This window comes from Myotis myotis, unplaced genomic scaffold, assembly GCF_014108235.1.
Source record: "Myotis myotis isolate mMyoMyo1 unplaced genomic scaffold, mMyoMyo1.p scaffold_m19_p_3, whole genome shotgun sequence".
NCBI classification, from domain to species: domain Eukaryota; kingdom Metazoa; phylum Chordata; class Mammalia; order Chiroptera; family Vespertilionidae; genus Myotis; species Myotis myotis.
The window spans coordinates 36091121-36108375 of NW_023416335.1; the positions used below are offsets into that span (position 1 = coordinate 36091121).

The 17255-nt window shown below is 37.5% G+C and overlaps 1 protein-coding gene and 1 pseudogene across 2 annotated transcripts in view; both read right to left on the reverse strand.

Moving 5' to 3' along the window:
- ITGBL1 (integrin subunit beta like 1) overlaps positions 1-17255 on the reverse strand; it is a 203289-nt gene that overhangs the window by 115259 nt on the left and 70775 nt on the right. The gene's annotated exons all lie outside the window — the stretch shown is intronic.
- Positions 7760-7864, reverse strand: LOC118652422 (annotated as a pseudogene).

The following is a 17255-nucleotide window of genomic DNA, read 5'->3' on the forward strand; positions in this document are numbered from 1 at the left end:
TTTGGTTGATCTCTCCCCCTTACCCCCACCCTCTCCTCCCTTCCCTCTGAGGTTTGACTGTCTGATTGATGCTTTTCTGTTTCTGGATCTGTTTTTGTTCATTTGTTTACGTTGTTCATTATATTCCACAAGTGAGTGAGATCATGTGATATTTATCTTTCTCTGACTGGCTTATATTATAATATTACTAGAGGCCTGGTGCACGACATTTGTGCATGGGGGGGAGGTGGTCCCTCAGCCTGGCCTGCACCCTCTCGCAGTCCACCCCTGAGGGGTCCTTAGCACTGCTGCAGAGGCTGGAGAGGCTCCCACCACTGCCACTGCACTCGCCAGCCATGAGCCCGGCTTCTGGCTGAGCAGTGCTCCCCCTGTGGGAGCACGCTGACCACCAGGGGGCAGTTCCTGTGTTGAGCGTCTACCCCCTGGTGGTCGGTGTGCGTCATAGCGACCGTTCATTCTGCAGTTCCGTCGATTTGCATATTAGGGTTTTATTATATAGGATGTCTTAATGCCTGAAATTCATAGACCACAACGGAATGGAATCATTGATCTGGTGCCAACAGTTATTCAATGTGGCAGCCAAAATTCACATGATGAGGTCCAGATGGTCAGTCAGAATGAAAGGCTCAGAGGTCCCATTTGGGCAAGTTCAGCAGAGCCTGCACCTGTGATTGGCTGTGACTTTAAAAGTCCTCTGTGTGTGACCCAGTCCATGTAAACGTTTCTATTCCTGTTGCATTTTTCAAATATTGCATGCACCATAATTGTAATTCACTTCATCCAGTGCACATTACTCTTTCAAATTGATTGTTTCATTTTGCATTCCTGTCTGGCCCTACATGATAATGTTAATCTCCGCCAACTTGGTATCATTCACAAACATAAGTGATCTCTCCTGCCAACCATTCAGTCTATTTATAATATATTAAGCCACATTCTTGAAGGAGCTAAGCCTTTTTGATAAATCAAGTGTGTTGGTAACTGTAAGGACTCTTAATATTGGTGTATTAGGTTGAACCACATAATATTTTAACTTTTCTAAGCTGAATATCAGCTATTTTTTATCTTCATCTCCATATAAAGTCTTCATATCAACAATGTTAATAGAAATGATTTAGAAGAACAAGGAACAGTAATGATTTGCTAAATCTGGAATAAAAGAATACTCAATGCTTATTTATATCGGATGGGACAGCTTATTTGGAGATAAATATATAATTTTTTAGAAAGAAAATTATCTTCAGATGATTTTTACTCTTTATTCACAGTTAGGAAGAGCTTTGGAAAACCTTGGGGAATAAGGTTATGATATTATTGTGGTAATCTCCATTAAAGTATCAATAACATGGTTTTTAAAAATATCACATTTTTCAAAAAATTATCCATTGTGTATTAGCTTTCTGGGGCTTCCATACAAAGTACCACAAGCTTAATTGGGAGTAGGCCAGGGTGAGGGACACCCCCAGTGCATGAATTTTCATGCCCCAGGCCTTTAGTATATATATAAAAGGATGGCCCCTGCCTAGAGCTACATGAAATCCTAACCAGCACAGCATTCACCGTTCCTGGCTGTCTAGACCAGCAATTTTCAAAGTTTTTCATCCCATGGCACACATAAACCAATTACTAAAATTCTTTGGCACATTGAAAATATATTTTTTGCTTATCAGATTAAAAAAAGGGTATAATTTTGATTCATTCACACTGGAAGGCTATTGTTGTGTTCACTGTTGTCATTTTTAAATTTGATTTCACAATCCAAAGGAAAAGAAGTCAGTGTTCCTCATTCAATAGTCAAGTATTGCATGTTTTAAACATTTCTGTGGCACACCTGTTGAAAATCACTGGTCAAGACCATTCCAGTTCTGGTTCTTCTCCAGATAAGTCAATTTCCACAACTACAAAATGTGGTCTTAAAATAAACAGTCCAACATGCTTGACAATAAATCTGTTGCCCTTCAAATAAATTCCCTAAGGAATCCAAAGAAAACAAGCACACAAAACAAGAATGTCAGAGAAATGCCAAAACAACTCCCAGCCAAAATAATGAAGATGGAGATGTAAAAGGCTTTGTTTCCAGGGCTTTCAGTGGTTTAGGGAAGACAAACCATAGTGGAGAGTAAAATCCAATAGTTTAGTCTCATTTTCAGTAAGAAGACAGAGGTGTGGTTGGCTTTCTCCAGTGCTTCCAGTAAGCTGGGGCCTTGATCTCCACTGATAAAGGCATTCCAACAAACACAGTATAAAAATTTGTAATTTTAAATTAAACAATGCAGCAGCAGCAGCATCACCATTCTTCATAATCCTTTTCACCTGGGTAATGCAAAGGCAGTGGTGATGAACTCATTAAAATCCATTAGTGCACAATAGAGGGGAGTTGACACTATTTATTTTTAAATGAAAAGCTGTTTCAACATGGAAATAAAGACTTTACCAGTATTGAAAGAACTTTTAAAAACCAATCAGCCATTACTAAATACAAATGAAAAATAATTATACTTTTCTTTGGCAAATATATGGAAGAAAAAAAATAGAAGGAGACAGCCCTTATCTCTCTTTTTCAAGTTTACTGATATTTTGGATGGAAATAAACTGCCAAAATGAATATGCTTATTGGATTAGCTATATGTCCTTGGCTTCAGTCCTCTTGAAGTCTTAAAAGGTAAAAAGTAGATAGATAGGTATTTAGGTAAATCGGTAGATAGATAGATAGATAGATAGATAGATAGATAGATAGATAATAGATAGGTAGATTAGGTATAGAAATAGGGTGGATGAATAAAGAAGATAATATTTGTTATTCAGCCACTGGAAAGAAGGAAATCCTGCTACTTGGGACAACCTGGATAGACCTTGAGGACATTCTGCTAAATGAGGTAAGTCAGAGAAAGACAGGTACTGTGTAGTCTCACTTATGTATAGAATCTAAAAAATAGACAAAGAAACAACAACCGAAAGTAAACTCATAGAAAAAACTCAGATTTGTTATCAGAGGCAAAAAGTGAGGAGTGTGTGAAATGGGTGAAGGTGGTCAAAGGTACCAACTGCCAGTTATAAGTAAGTGGTGAGGATATGATGAACAACATGATCTGTAGCTAACACTGCTATCTGGTATATTTGAATGCTTGTAAGAGTAAATTCTAAGAGTTCTCATCACAAGAAAAACAACTTTTTCTTTGTATCTATATGAAATAATGGATATTAACTAAACTTATTGTGGAAATTATTACATAATATAGGTATGTCAGGTCATTATCCTGTATATTTTAAACATACACAGTGCTGTATGTCAATCATATCTCAATAAAACAGCTAAAGTCCTGATTATTAATTATTATTCATTACCACTGACAACAATTTTATATGGAAGAGTGTGGATGTTTCAAAAATGATTCTGGGTGTCAAATTAGCAAGGTATACCACTGATGGAGCCTCATGATACCCCTGAAATTTGAGCACCCAGTTGGCCCTGCAAATCTATTTGCTTTGGTCAAATATGTATATTCCCAAGACCTGCATTGTGTCCTATTTCCCAGTAGATTCAAACATGCTCATTTAATAACAGACACACTCAATTTTTCACCTATCCTTTCTGAGCTACTATAGATTTCCCAGTCTTTTATAGGTACAAAGACAAACAAACAAACAAACAAACAAACAAAAAACTAACTATGCCACATCTAGAATTCTAAGAAAAGACTGTGAAAGGATCCCTTAAGTAATATTACAATTATTACGGTTTGCTATAGAAACTTGACCATTTTCAAGATGGGGCATCAGTCCCGTTTGCTTCTCAGGCTAACAAAAAAGGACTTAAATATATCTGCTTCTCAATCCTGAGAACGTTATAATATGAACAATAGAAGAATTCTGTGTAGAGGGAACATTTGCCCTAAGAAATTAAAAGGTCTGTTCTCTCCTCCTGTCTGGACACTAATTAGTCATGTGACCTTGGTCAGGAAAATGGAAAAGAAAAACAGGAAGCCAGTAATAACAGGCTCTCAGGTACTGATGGTAGTTTATACAGGCTAGCTAGTCTATTTAATTTCCATAAGGAGCCAGTGAGATAGATTTCATTTCCAAGTTTTACAAATAAGAGGACTAAAGTATAATTTACTTGCTCAAAGTAACATGGTTTGTAAACTGAACAGCTATGTTTTCACCATTACACCCAGCATTATCTGTTTAGTTGCAATACAATAGACTTGAGAGGGCGCTTTTGTTCTCGGAAAGGTGATGCCAGTAAAAGGTATGGACTGGTGGCTTGACAACACTGCTTTAGCTTTGGAGGTTTCCTTTTGGGACTCACAAGCATAGAATTGGATTATTCATCATAGCTGGTGAAAGAACTGTAACAGTGAAATTATCCCACTTTACTATTTAAAATGAAAGAATGCCACAGCCATCAGATAAAAGAGTTCAGGAATCCAAACCTCAATGTGCTCATCTGCAAAAGTAAGAGTTGGACTAACTAACTCCAAGATGCCTTTCATCTCTAAAATTCCATAAGATAGCTTCAATTAGTTTCTTTGTCTCATGACAAAGCAAAATGGTTTCTTCAAATAGGCATTCAACATATTAGTACAAGTTAATGGCAGTGGACATCAATTGTTTCCAAATATTGTTTGCTACTGAAAACAATCATGAGCAGTTAAAATCTTGTTTGTTTTTAAAAGCACCCATTACAATATTGTAGATTATCATGATATGTTTATTTTTAAAGTGGGTTTGGCATGAATCAGTGCTGCTAAAATTAATGGATTTAAAATTAAAATTCTGGTGACCTTAGAATGGGGAATAAAATATAAATTATAGCAAACAATACATAATATTTTGGATGACTCTTAGGTAGCACATTTTATAAAGTTAACCATATAATTATATATCAAATTCTTGCAAGAATTACACACACACACACACACACACACACACAAGCTTGTGGATTCAGAAAACCTAGTTGTTAGTATAGATTCTTCCACAGCTGGTTTTGTCACCTTCAACAGGCTAGTTAATCTTTGAACTTTTCTGGCCTCATCTTTTTTTTTTTTTTTTTGGGGGGGGGCCCTGGTAAATTAAAAATGTACGTCTTTCAGTATTTCTCGAGGGATGCAGGATATGTTTCTTTATTACACCTCTCTCCCAGACCCTGTTTTATCCACATTTCCCAGGAAGCTGGTACTCCCTTTCCTATCTGAAAATCCATGACACTAAGAGCCTAAACTGCATTTCTCAGGTTCCTGAGGATGGAAGGAGAGAGAGGAAAGACCACTTGACTAAATGACAGAAGTGCTCAATTTTCTTTCCATCTTTCTAGCTTACAGTTGTAAGATTTTATTCATCAGAAAGCTTTCAGAGATTCCTTCACTTTTTTCTACAATAAAAAAATACAGCCCTAGCTGGTTTTGCTCAGTGGTTAGAGCGTCAGCTTGAGGACTGAAGGGTCCCTGGTTCCATTCAGGTCAAGGGCACATACCCGGGTTGCAGGCTCAATCCTCATTAGGGGGCATTCAGGAGGCAGCTGATCAATAATTCTCTCTCTGTATCGATCAATTTTTCTACCTCTCTCTCCCTCTCCCTTCCTTTCTGAAATCAATAAAAATATATTTTAAAAAATACACATAAGGAACCCTCATTTCCTTTCATTTCTGCCTTGGCCTTTTGTCCTCTGTTGGGTTATTGATTCAGGAGTGTCAGTATCAAATACATCAACTGATAAAAGCCATTCAAGCCTTTGAAACTTAACATTCACCAATGATATTTCTTAGTCAGTGGAAATGAATGTACTCAAACTGGAATATAAGAATCTCAGAATATGGTAACCAGAGCAGGGGACCTTGAACTAATGAAATCTCCTCAGCTGTACTGGGGAAAGAGAAGGAATATTACTTGACCGTAAGAAGAATGAAATCTTACCATTTGTGACAGCGTGAATGGACATAGAAGATATTATACTAAATGAAATAAGTCAGACAGAGAAAGACAAATACCATATGATATAACTTATATGTGGAATTTAAAGAACAAAATAAATGAACACACAAAATTTTAAAAAATGTAGCTCCACCCTTATCATTTACTCCTTCCACATTGTAAATGTGCAATGAATAAACTAATCAATGGAGATATATGTATATGTGTTTGTGTTATATATATGTGTGTGTTCATATACATATGTAAGTATATGCATGTATGAGACTCTAAACTTTGTCTTTTAATATGGTTCCCAAAAAGGAAAGCACCAAATAAGATGGTATTTAGTGTCCATCCCAATGTTGAAATGTTTCCCCAGAACTTTTTGTATCTGTACATTAGATAAATATCAATAATATTCTTCATCTATTTATATGAACCTTCATCTCAAGTTCTAGTGGTTGTCCATAGAGCAAACTCTGTATATGTCTTTATTCCTCATAGCATTAAAGAATTGTGTGTCAAAATGGACAACTGTCTATCCCATGAGGTGGTATAATGCAGGGCCTCCGTGTGCAGGCACCAGAGGCAGACTGCCAGGTTCTATAACTTGCTGGCTAGTTCACCTTCAGCATATACTTAATTAGATTCCTAGGCTGCCTTAACAAAGTACCACAAGCTGGGTGACTCCAAACAACAGAGACTACAATTCTGCAGGCTAGAAGTTCTAGATCCAGGTGTCAGCAGGACCAAAGCTGCTTGAGACTCTAAATAGAACCCTTTCTTGCCTTGTCCTGCTTTTGGTGGGAGCCAGCCATCCTTGGAGAGCCTTGCCTTGCAGCTGCATTGCTCCAATCTTTGCCTCTGTTATTACCTGGACTTCTCCCCCAGGTGTCTGTTTGTGTCTCTTCTCCTGTACTTATATTATAAGAACAACTGTCATATTGAATTAGGGGCCACCCTACTTCAGTGTAATCTCATTTTAACTCATTACATCTGCAATGACCCTATTTCCAAACAAGGTCACATTCTGAAATCCTAGGGGTTAGGATTTTTTCAACATTTTCTTTTTGGAGGACACAATTCAATCCATAACATCTCCCATTATCTCTGCTTCATCTGTAAATTGTGGATAAAATAATAATACCTATCTCACATGATTGTTATGGGAATAGAATGAGTTCATTCCCACAAATCATTTCAAACACTGCCCATCAATAACATGTTAGCTATTACAATCTATACTGAAGATATTGGGAGAGCAGGTCACCCTAACACAACTGTCATGATTATTGCAATTCTAAACTTAAGTGTAGAGTAAAAAGTGGATGTTAAGTACAAATTCTGACTCATGTTTCTCCCTCTCCCATACTGCAGAGAAAAATCCCTCTTCCAGTACTAATAGTCCATCTGGGTTACAGGGAAAAAACTTTCCCTGGATGAGTACACATTTCACAAAACTAATGAGTACACTGACCAACAAGCTAAGTGAATGATTAATTGTGTCTGAAAAATAACTTAAACATTTCAAAGTGCTAATGTGCTCTCAAATACATACCTATTTATATGTGTGTGCATCTATGTATTTTTCTAAGGTCCCTAAAACTTCCCCACATTCATACTGCACACTTTGGCATTAGATGCCTTTGGGAAAGCACCAAAAATACAAAAAGCAACAAAAATGTTTATCTTTTTTATTCAGCTTCAGAGCAAAGCTCCTGACAAATTGGTAGTTTCCAAAATGTGACAGCCATCATTCAAGGCGTGTACAAGATGATATTTGTGATTCAAGAAGAAAATATCTAGAATTAATATTTATGCTTATTTTCATTGACTTTAAAATAATTTTATAGATTTTATGTGTGCAATTTATTGATATAAAACATGTTTACATAATTTATACTGATAAGAACAGATACTACACTTGATGTTAGCCAAAAGGCCGAGAAGCGATCTACATAATTTATAAATTAGTATACCTATATATGGGTAAATTCATTTTTTAAATGTATGATCAGGATTTTGAGACAACTGATTTAAGCAATAGGTTTTTAAAGTTATAACAAAGATTCTACTTCTTAAGCTAGGTGGTAGAGAATAATATCATTTTTGTTACCTTTTACACTTCTTGATACTATTTCACTCAAAAAAATTAAAAAGAAAAAAAACCCCACATCTGTCAGAATTAATCTATATATATAAAAGCCAACGTGACTGAACGACCAGTCAACCTGTCGCTATGATGCACACTGACCACCAGGGGGCAGAGGCTCATAGCAGGAGCTGCCCCCTGGTGGTCAATTGCTCCTACAGCTAACCTCCCACAGCTGGCCAACCTCCCACCGCCCCTCACCCTCCATTGGGCCAACCTTCCATACCCCTTCCCCTAACCTCCCATGGCCCCTCCCCCCGGATGGCCAGCCCCGATTGGCCCCATCGGGACTGGGCAAGATGCCCTGATTGGCGCCAATCACCGGCCAGGCCGAGGGACCCCACCTGTGCACAAATTCGTGTGCTGGGCTTTTAGCACTCATATAAGTAATGATGTCAAAGAGTTACATTTTGGAACTTCAGTGGCATTTAGGAGATGTCACAATCCTGAATCACATCCAAAAGACACTGCATGGGGCAGACTGAGGAATATAAATCTTCATAGCCTGAGGGTCTATGAAGAACTTGATAGAATGTACTTGATTGTCTGAATGGGAAGACACTATTATTCAGAAAAATACATGCTGTATGCAAGGTGCTAGCAAGAGCAATGAGCTGTGTGGGCCTCCAGGAAAGGGGTCTGTCCACTGCCCTCTGCAGAAGGGGTAAAGTATGGGACACAGAGAGACAGGTTGGAGATCCAACTGCACATCTCTGGAGAGCTTTGCCAATTTTGTCTGAAGCAGCTTGGAACAGTTTCAATAGAAACAGAAAAGGTTTCAAAGGCAGCAAGTATCTGACACAGGCCTTGAAGTGTCCTACAGACCCAGCAGGGCACAGCAGGTCAATCACAAATTTTTGGAGAGGGAAGGTCATTAGCTAAAGAGGACTGTGGTTAAAATGAGTTCCATTACTAAATTCCAATGGGTTTATAAAGGCGCCCCAGTCAAAGATTCCAAAGTAAGCCTGAGACTTTTTATAAAATGTACTTTTTATAAAATGTAATTTTAAGAAAGAACTCTTTTATTTCTCCTTAATTAAGTCTGTGAAATGGCTAAACTGAACATCATCTATGTCATCTCATGATTTTTCAAATATTATGATCAAGCAATTCTTTGGAATGTTATTTTCTCCTATTCCAACTAAAAAGGAGCAGATGGCAATGATTTATTTCTTATTTCCTTCTCACTTAGTTCAAAAATTAACAAACATTTGTATGTTCAGTTAACTTTATTGTAAATTTTCTAATTGCAATGACTTTTCTATTAACTCAGTAACTCCCTAGGGTTTTCTGCTCTCAGCTGTTCTAAAGTGGGTAGTTAATAAAAGTTGTTGACAATTTGGTTGACTTGATTGGAAAGAATGAAATAATTCTCTTGCAAGCAGGTAAAAGCACTTTAAGTCATGACATTTTCTACAATACAAAGATCAGTCACCTGAAGTAGCACTCTTACTGAAATCACATATATTGTAGAGGAGAGCAAACCACACTGAGGTGTGCATTTAGGTGATAAAAATAGAAAGAAAAAGTTTCTATAACAGCCAGTGCACTCAGTTGTCCTGAAACCATTTAAACCAAGGCATTTGGAGATGGAGAAAAGGGCATAACAGTAGTGGTCATTGCTCCAAAGAGAAGGAACAGCTTCATGCGAAAATAAGACCAGTTCAAAACTTACCAACCCCTGTCCAGGATATTCTTCCTGTTCTTGACTGATGAGCTGTGCCATTCCCCAATCTGGAAGTCTATAGTTATTATAACTCATGATAGATAAGCTTCACCTATCATTAAATTTTATAGGCAACCCATTTTTATAGAATTCTAGATAATGTATCTTGTCTTTCTTTTTCCATTGGCATACAGATATTTACTTTGGAAAATAGCATTACTAACCTACACTATAATGCATAAAACAATTAAACTTCTGAGTTACAAATCACTTCAATCTTATTTGGTTATGGCTATCCAAATGATGCAAAAAAAAAATAGAAAACAAGTATTATCATTCTCATAGAAGATGAGATTCTTGGTAATATCTTTAAATGATTCCTCCAAATTTTTAGCCACGCTCCCAAGTCATCCACTCAGCTTGGGTACCCTCAAACTCAGGAGCAATGAAATTCCCAACTTCCTGCCCTTCCATCATCTTACCCTACCCTCCCACATGTTGCCTCCTTCTCTCCAGCTCCAGAGGCTACATCAAGGTCCATTCCTTTCAAGGAGCCTTGACTTCCTTGTCTTCTGGTTCTTTGGGGGCCTTACTTCCTCTCTCTCCTCTATTACAATCTAAGCCTCATTATTAGCACCTTCCTCTTATACCATGAAATTGAATAAGGATCTCCTGATCTTTACAAAATAAAATCAATACTTCCTCTAGTAAACACATGGCCCTACTTTTAGTCTCTATTCCAACTCAATTCTCCCTTTTTTATTCAAATCTCCTAAAAGGAAGTTTTCACTCTCATTCTCACCTTTTCTCTACAATTGGATTTCATTTCCACCATTCTATCAATGTTTCTAACTAAGATAACCAGCATGCTTTTTGTTCCTTAATTCAATTAACATTTAAGTCCTAGCCATATTGCTTGCTTCTCTGTCCTTTGACATCTCCTTTTTCTCCCCACCCCTTTTCTTACTCTTCGCTGATTCCTTGGCTTCTCTCATCATGTCTAAATGCATAGCATCAGTAAAATCCATATTCCCCCAATGCATCTTAGAAAAGATAAGGCAAGTAAGAAGAATAAAAAATACTGGAGCATTTATTCCAAAGAGATTTAATTAAAACAAAGATAATCCTTACATTACTGAATCATATTAGGTTTTAAGCAGGCTTGAACTGTTATGTTTTATTGTTTTGTTTAATTTTTCCTCCTTGTATTTAATGAGAAGTTGAGGGTAGGGAAGAAAGCTCATAAGGAACACCAGAGAAAACAAAAAGGGAGTTAAAAGCAAAATTTCCTTTGCATATCTAAATATCCAAGTTTCAAGATAATATAGTTGAATCTGCCACATACACACACTTAACAGTTTTCTTATAATTAGCAATATGGCATATACATTGTTCTGAGACAATTATTTTTCCAAGTAAAATATATCTTGGAGAACTTTTGTCAAGAACTGTGAAAGGGAACTGAGATATGATTTTCCCTCATTTGAAATTAATAAATTAACCTGCCACAGTTCCCTGGTTTCTGGCAGAAGACAGGAGACTTTTGAGTTAGAGTCAAAGGACTTTAGTACTCACTAGAGGCCTGGTGCACAAAATTCGCGCACTTGGGAGGGTCCCTCAGCCTGGCCTGCACCCTCTCACAGACTGGGAGCCCTCGGGGGATGTCCGACTGCCTTGGAGGTGGCGGGAGAGGCTCCTACCACTGCCGCTGCACTCGCCAGCCATGAGCCTGGCTTCTGGCTGAGCAGAGCTCCCCCTGTGGGAGTGCACTGACCACCAGGGGACAGGTCCTGCATTAAGAGTCTTCCCCCTGGTGGTCAGTGCACATCATAGAGACCTGTCATTCCACCATTTGGTCAATTTGCATATTGGCCTTTTATTATATAGGATATCAATAGCAGTAACTGAAAAATCAATTTGAGTCAGTTATCTAAGCCCCAATTCCCACAGGACAACATGACAAGGGCCAGGTGATGCTTGCACATGTGGTGAGTTGTGTACAGGAAAGGAACCCCTAGGATAGGGATCCCAACTCCTGTATAATGGGCAGTAAACATGCCTGAACATTTCCCAGAAGGAGACATTATTTTATTTTACTCAATTGTAAACAAATTTTCCTTTGCTCCAGAGGGAAACACCAGGTCCAATTTCCAAGGCTGCTCTCTGTACAAACATCTATGAAAAGAATTAGGAGTGCCTGTGTAGAAAAGAATTACAGAAACAGAAGAGACCCATGGGGAATTATCTCCTAACACCTCTTCAAAGAGTGACACCTCTGTTACTCTTTCTGACAGGTGCACAATGTCCCATTGTGTATAACCACAATAACTTAGCTTTCTTTTTTGGTGTGCTCTTAATTAGTTTTGATCATTTGCCACTACAAACAATGTGGTCAGAATTATTCTTCCTTACACATGTATCTTTGTGCAGAAGTGTGAATAGATTTGGGGGAATTATTATTATGTGAAGTTTATGGATAAAAGAGTATGCATACCATTAAAATTTTAATAGATATAGACAAATTTGTTTCCAAAACTATACTAAATACACTCTCACCAACCATGTGTGTGTGAGTATACACCTGTCAACACATAACTCAGGATATTTTGAAGTAATCTGTGTCAATCTGAGCATTAAAAATCATACTGGATATCTTTGATGGCATGTGTCAACTATGGGTGAGGTTCAACATCTTTTCATTGTTTTACAAATCATTTTTTTTATTAAAAAATCATTTTTGTCTCATTTTCTTAGAATTTTATGCTTATGTATTTTGCCTGTTTTTTAATGAATTTGTTGGACATTTTCATTATTTTTAAGAGCATTGTTAGGTTTTATATATTAAATAAGTTAGTCTTCTGACTACCATTATATTAGAAATATTTTTATGACATATGTAGTTTCTCATAATCCTAAATCACCTGATCAAATTCTCTCATGCTTTCTTCTTAAAAGTTTGATTTCATGTATAAATCTGGAATTCTTTTGGTGCTAGAAGGTAAGTGTCTATATTTATTTTTCCATGTAGTGAGATATGGTTTCCAACACCACTAATACATGGCTTGTTTTTTTCCCATTGATTTAAAACATCACCTTTATCAGTACTACATATCTTTTTCTCAGCTCTGTATAATTTTGTATTGCTATCTCTATTAATTATGTGTGAATGCCAAACTGTTTTACATGCTTGATTGTAATAATGTGTTTTTAAAAATATTTAGTAGGTCTAGTCTCTCTTTTGTATCCTTTGTTTTCAGTATTTATCTTTAGACTCAGCTTAATTCTAAAAATAATTTTTTGGAACTTTGTGGAAAGAAGTATTAATCACATTAGATATAAAGATTAATTTAGGATAAATTCAACAAATATACACTAATGTAGAAGGTAAAAACAGTCTATCAATTTCAATTTAACACTCAATAATGAATGGCTTTGTACTCACTACCCAAATAATGAAGAATAAGATCCCAGTAAGTACTGAACCCCCATTTGCAACTACAACTGCCCAACCTATGCTGAATTTTGTTTATAATTTTCTTTATATTTTATTGCATTTGTATACATGCATAGATACTGGTTTAACTTTACATATTTTCTTTTATAAAATACTATATCAATACTCTGTCACTCAAGGTTATATTTAATTTTTATAACAACTTTTAACTTAATACTATGTTTGTAAGATTCATTTATCTTGTCACATGTACTTGTATTTTATTCATTTTCATTTAATATACTAGTAGCTCATTGCATTATTATTTTGAAAACTATATTTTCGGGAGAATCCAAGATGGTGGCATAGGTTAACGCCGGAGATTGCTGCCTCGAACAACCACTTCTAAAAAACAACTAAAAGACGGAACGGATATCATCCAGAACCACAGGAAGGCTGGCTGAGTGGAAATTCTACAACTAGGAGGAAAGAGAATATCATACCCAGACTCAGAGGAGGCACAGTGCTGAAGTGAAACACTAAGGTGCGGAGTGCATGCGGAGCGGGCTGGAGGCGGAGGGCACAGTTATTGTTTTCAATCGGGAGGGAGTTTCAGACTCTGAGCTCCAGATCTGGGCGAGTCTCTAGGGACCCAGACTCAAACGGGAGAAGCGAGAAGCGGGACTGTCTGGCTTCGGTCGGAACTCGAAGGCAGCTTTCTCTCCGAGGTTTGCAGCGGTTGCAGGGACTATGTGAGGCAGAGCCCCTAGGGACGGAACTGAGAGCAGCCATAACTGCTCTCTCAGGCCCGCCCTGTAGATCCCCCGGGACCCGCCCCGCCCAAGCCCTGCGCAGAGCCATTTGCCAGATAGCCTCAGGCAAACGCTAGATTAGCACCGCCCAAGAGATCCAGCACAGAAGCTCTCCCACTGCAGACACAGCAGACTCTCATAGCCAGTTAGCCTGGAGGGAAAATCACCCCAGGTATTGCCGTCAACAATCAAGGCGTAACTACAACAAGACCACTAGGAGGTGCACCAAGAAAGCATAAAAAATGCGGAGACAAAGAAACAGGACAAAACTGTCAATGGAGGATATTGAGTTCAGAACCACACTTTTAAGGTCTCTTAAGAACTGTCTAGAAGCCGCCGATAAATGTAGTGAGATCCTCAAGAAATCTAATGAGACCCTCGATGTTATGATAAAGAACCAACTAGAAATTAAGCATACACGGACTGAAATAACGAATACTATACAGACTCCCAACAGCAGACCAGAGGCGCGCAAGAATCAAGGCAAAGATTTGAAATGTGAAGAAGCAAAAAACACCCAACCAGAAAAGCAAAATGAAAAAAGAATCCGAAAATACGAAGATAGTGTAAGGAGCCTCTGGGACAGCTTCAAGTGTACCAACATCAGAATTATAGGGGTGCCAGAAGATGAGAGAGAGCAAGATATTGAAAACCTATTTGAAGAAATAATGACAGAAAACTTCCCCCACCTGGTGAAAAAAATAGACTTACAGGTCCAGGAAGTGCAGAGAACCCCAAACAAAAGGAATCCAAAGAAGACCACACCAAGACACATCATAATTAAAATGCCAAGAGCAAAAGACAAAGAGAGAATCCTAAAAGCAGCAAGAGAAAGAAACTCAGTTACCTACAAGGGAATATGCATACGACTGTCAGCTGATTTCTCAACAGAAACTTTGCAGGCCAGAAGGGAATGGCAAGAAATATTCAAAGTGATGAATACCAAGAACCTACAACCAAGATTACTTTATCCAGCAAAGCTATCATTCAGAACGGAAGGTCAGATAAAGAGCTTCACAGATAAGGAAAAGTTAAAAGAGTTCATCACCAACAAACCAGTATTATATGAAATGCTGAAAGGTATCCTTTAAGAAGCGGAAGAAGAAGAAAAAGGTAAAGATACAAATTATGAACAACAAACATGCATCTATCAACAAGTGAATCTAAGAATCAAGTGAATAAATAATCTGGTGATCATAATAGAATCAGGAACATAGAAAGGGAATGGACTGACTATTCTTGGGGGGGAAAGGGGTGTGGGAGATGCGGGAAGAGACTGGACAAATATCGTGCACCTATGGATGAGGACAGTGGGTGGGGAGTGAGGGCGGAGGGTGGGGCGGGAACTGGGAGGAGGGGAGTTATGGGGGGAAAAAAGAGGAACAAATGTAATAATCTGAACAATAAATATTTAATTTAAAAAAAAAGAAAACTATATTTTCAACTGCTGTTGGACTTTGGGTTTGTTTCAAGTAGTGTCAATACCAATAATGTGACTATAATTAGGAGACATATTGGAAATATTTAACAACTATGAGTAACACGTCTAAACACAGGCCAGCCTAGAAGCTCCCAACTAGCCTCTGCCTGATTCCCTCTAGTTCAGTGGTTTTCAACGTTGGCTGCACAATAGAATCACCTGGGAATCTTGTTAAAATCCTGATTTCTGGGCCTCATCCTCCGGAAATTCTGTTTCTTTGTTACTAATGATGAGGCCCAGAAATCAGGATTTTAACAAGATTCCCAGGTGATTCTAATGTGCAGCCAACGTTGAGAACCACTGCTCTAGTTGTTGGGTCCTCATCAGATCTGAGGCTCCAGGTGAAGTCCTGCAGTGAAGAGAACAGCTGGAGGATCTTAGGAACCCAGGGCTACATCTTCTTATCACCTGCTATGCACTAATTAGCAGTATTTCAAAATTAACAACTATTCTAATTTAATCAGCACATAGAAGCTGTATACTACCCTGACTATAAATATTCTTGAACATACTCTAGAATTTCTCTTCTATGATTTCTTTCTTTCTATACCATTATATAACCAGAATGTTGGCTCAATGAGAACCAAGATAGTCTTGTCTTATTCACGATTGTATGCAAAGTACCTAGAAAACGAATTTACTAAACACTTTCATCTTTTACTTTCTTGACAGATTTTTTTCTCTGGATGTTTCTTAAAAAAAAAAAAATGTTATAACCATACATATTCTCTCAGTTTTTGCACATTTGAAAATATGTCTTTTGCATACATACCTAAGTGTCGACTGTTATATAAATGTCCCTGAACAAAGTGACTTTGGTTTCTTGTTTGTATTTAGCCTGATTCTCCCACAGGATTCCTTCTCTTTCAACTCAATAATTTTACCACGTTATGTTCTACTGTTTGTTCATCTGTATGTTTTTCTGGAACATGTTGTTCCCTTACTAGAGGTTAAAGTGAACATATTTTAAACCAAGTAATTCTGAATTATATCTTTCAAATCATTCAGTTCCATGTTATAGTTTCTCTTCTATATATCAATTCTATTGTATACCAATTCCATGGTATACAAATTCTATGTATGTGCACCAATTACAATTATGTTAGATCTCCTTTTTTCCTTCTTCATATGTCATTTTCTCTCTAATCTTTGATAAAACAGTTGGTTATTTTTCATTTTACTCTTTTTTTAAAAAAATATGTTTTATTGATTTTTTACAGAGAGGAGGGGAGAGGGACAGAGAGCCAGAAACATCGATGAGAGAGAAACATCGATCAGCTGCCTCCTGCACACTCCCCAATGGGGATGTGCCTGCAACCAAGGTACATGCCCTTGACCAGAATCGAACCTGGGACCTTTCAGTCCGCAAGCTGATGCTCTATCCACTGAGCCAAACCGGTTAGGGCTCATTTCATTCTTAATAGTCTCAAGCCTGTGTTCCTTGTTCCTGACTGACCTAAGAAGTGCCTATTCTTTTCTCTGCATTCATTACTGTGGTTTTTTTTAAAGACTCCTATATACTCCTAGACACACAACACCAGTTCATTTTACTTTTCTATAGGTAGCACAGCACAAAATTTAAAGTACTTTTTGTACTGCTGGTGTACAAATTCTCACTATATAGCTTTGTTGTGTGAATCTGAGCAAGTTATTTAATCTCAGAATACTCATCTGTAAAATGGGAACATGGTAGTATTTACATAAAAGTGTTCCTATAAGGATTAATTCAGATAATTGTAAAGAGCTTAAGACAGTGACTGTCACATAATAAACACTATGTAAGTATTTATTAAATTATTATA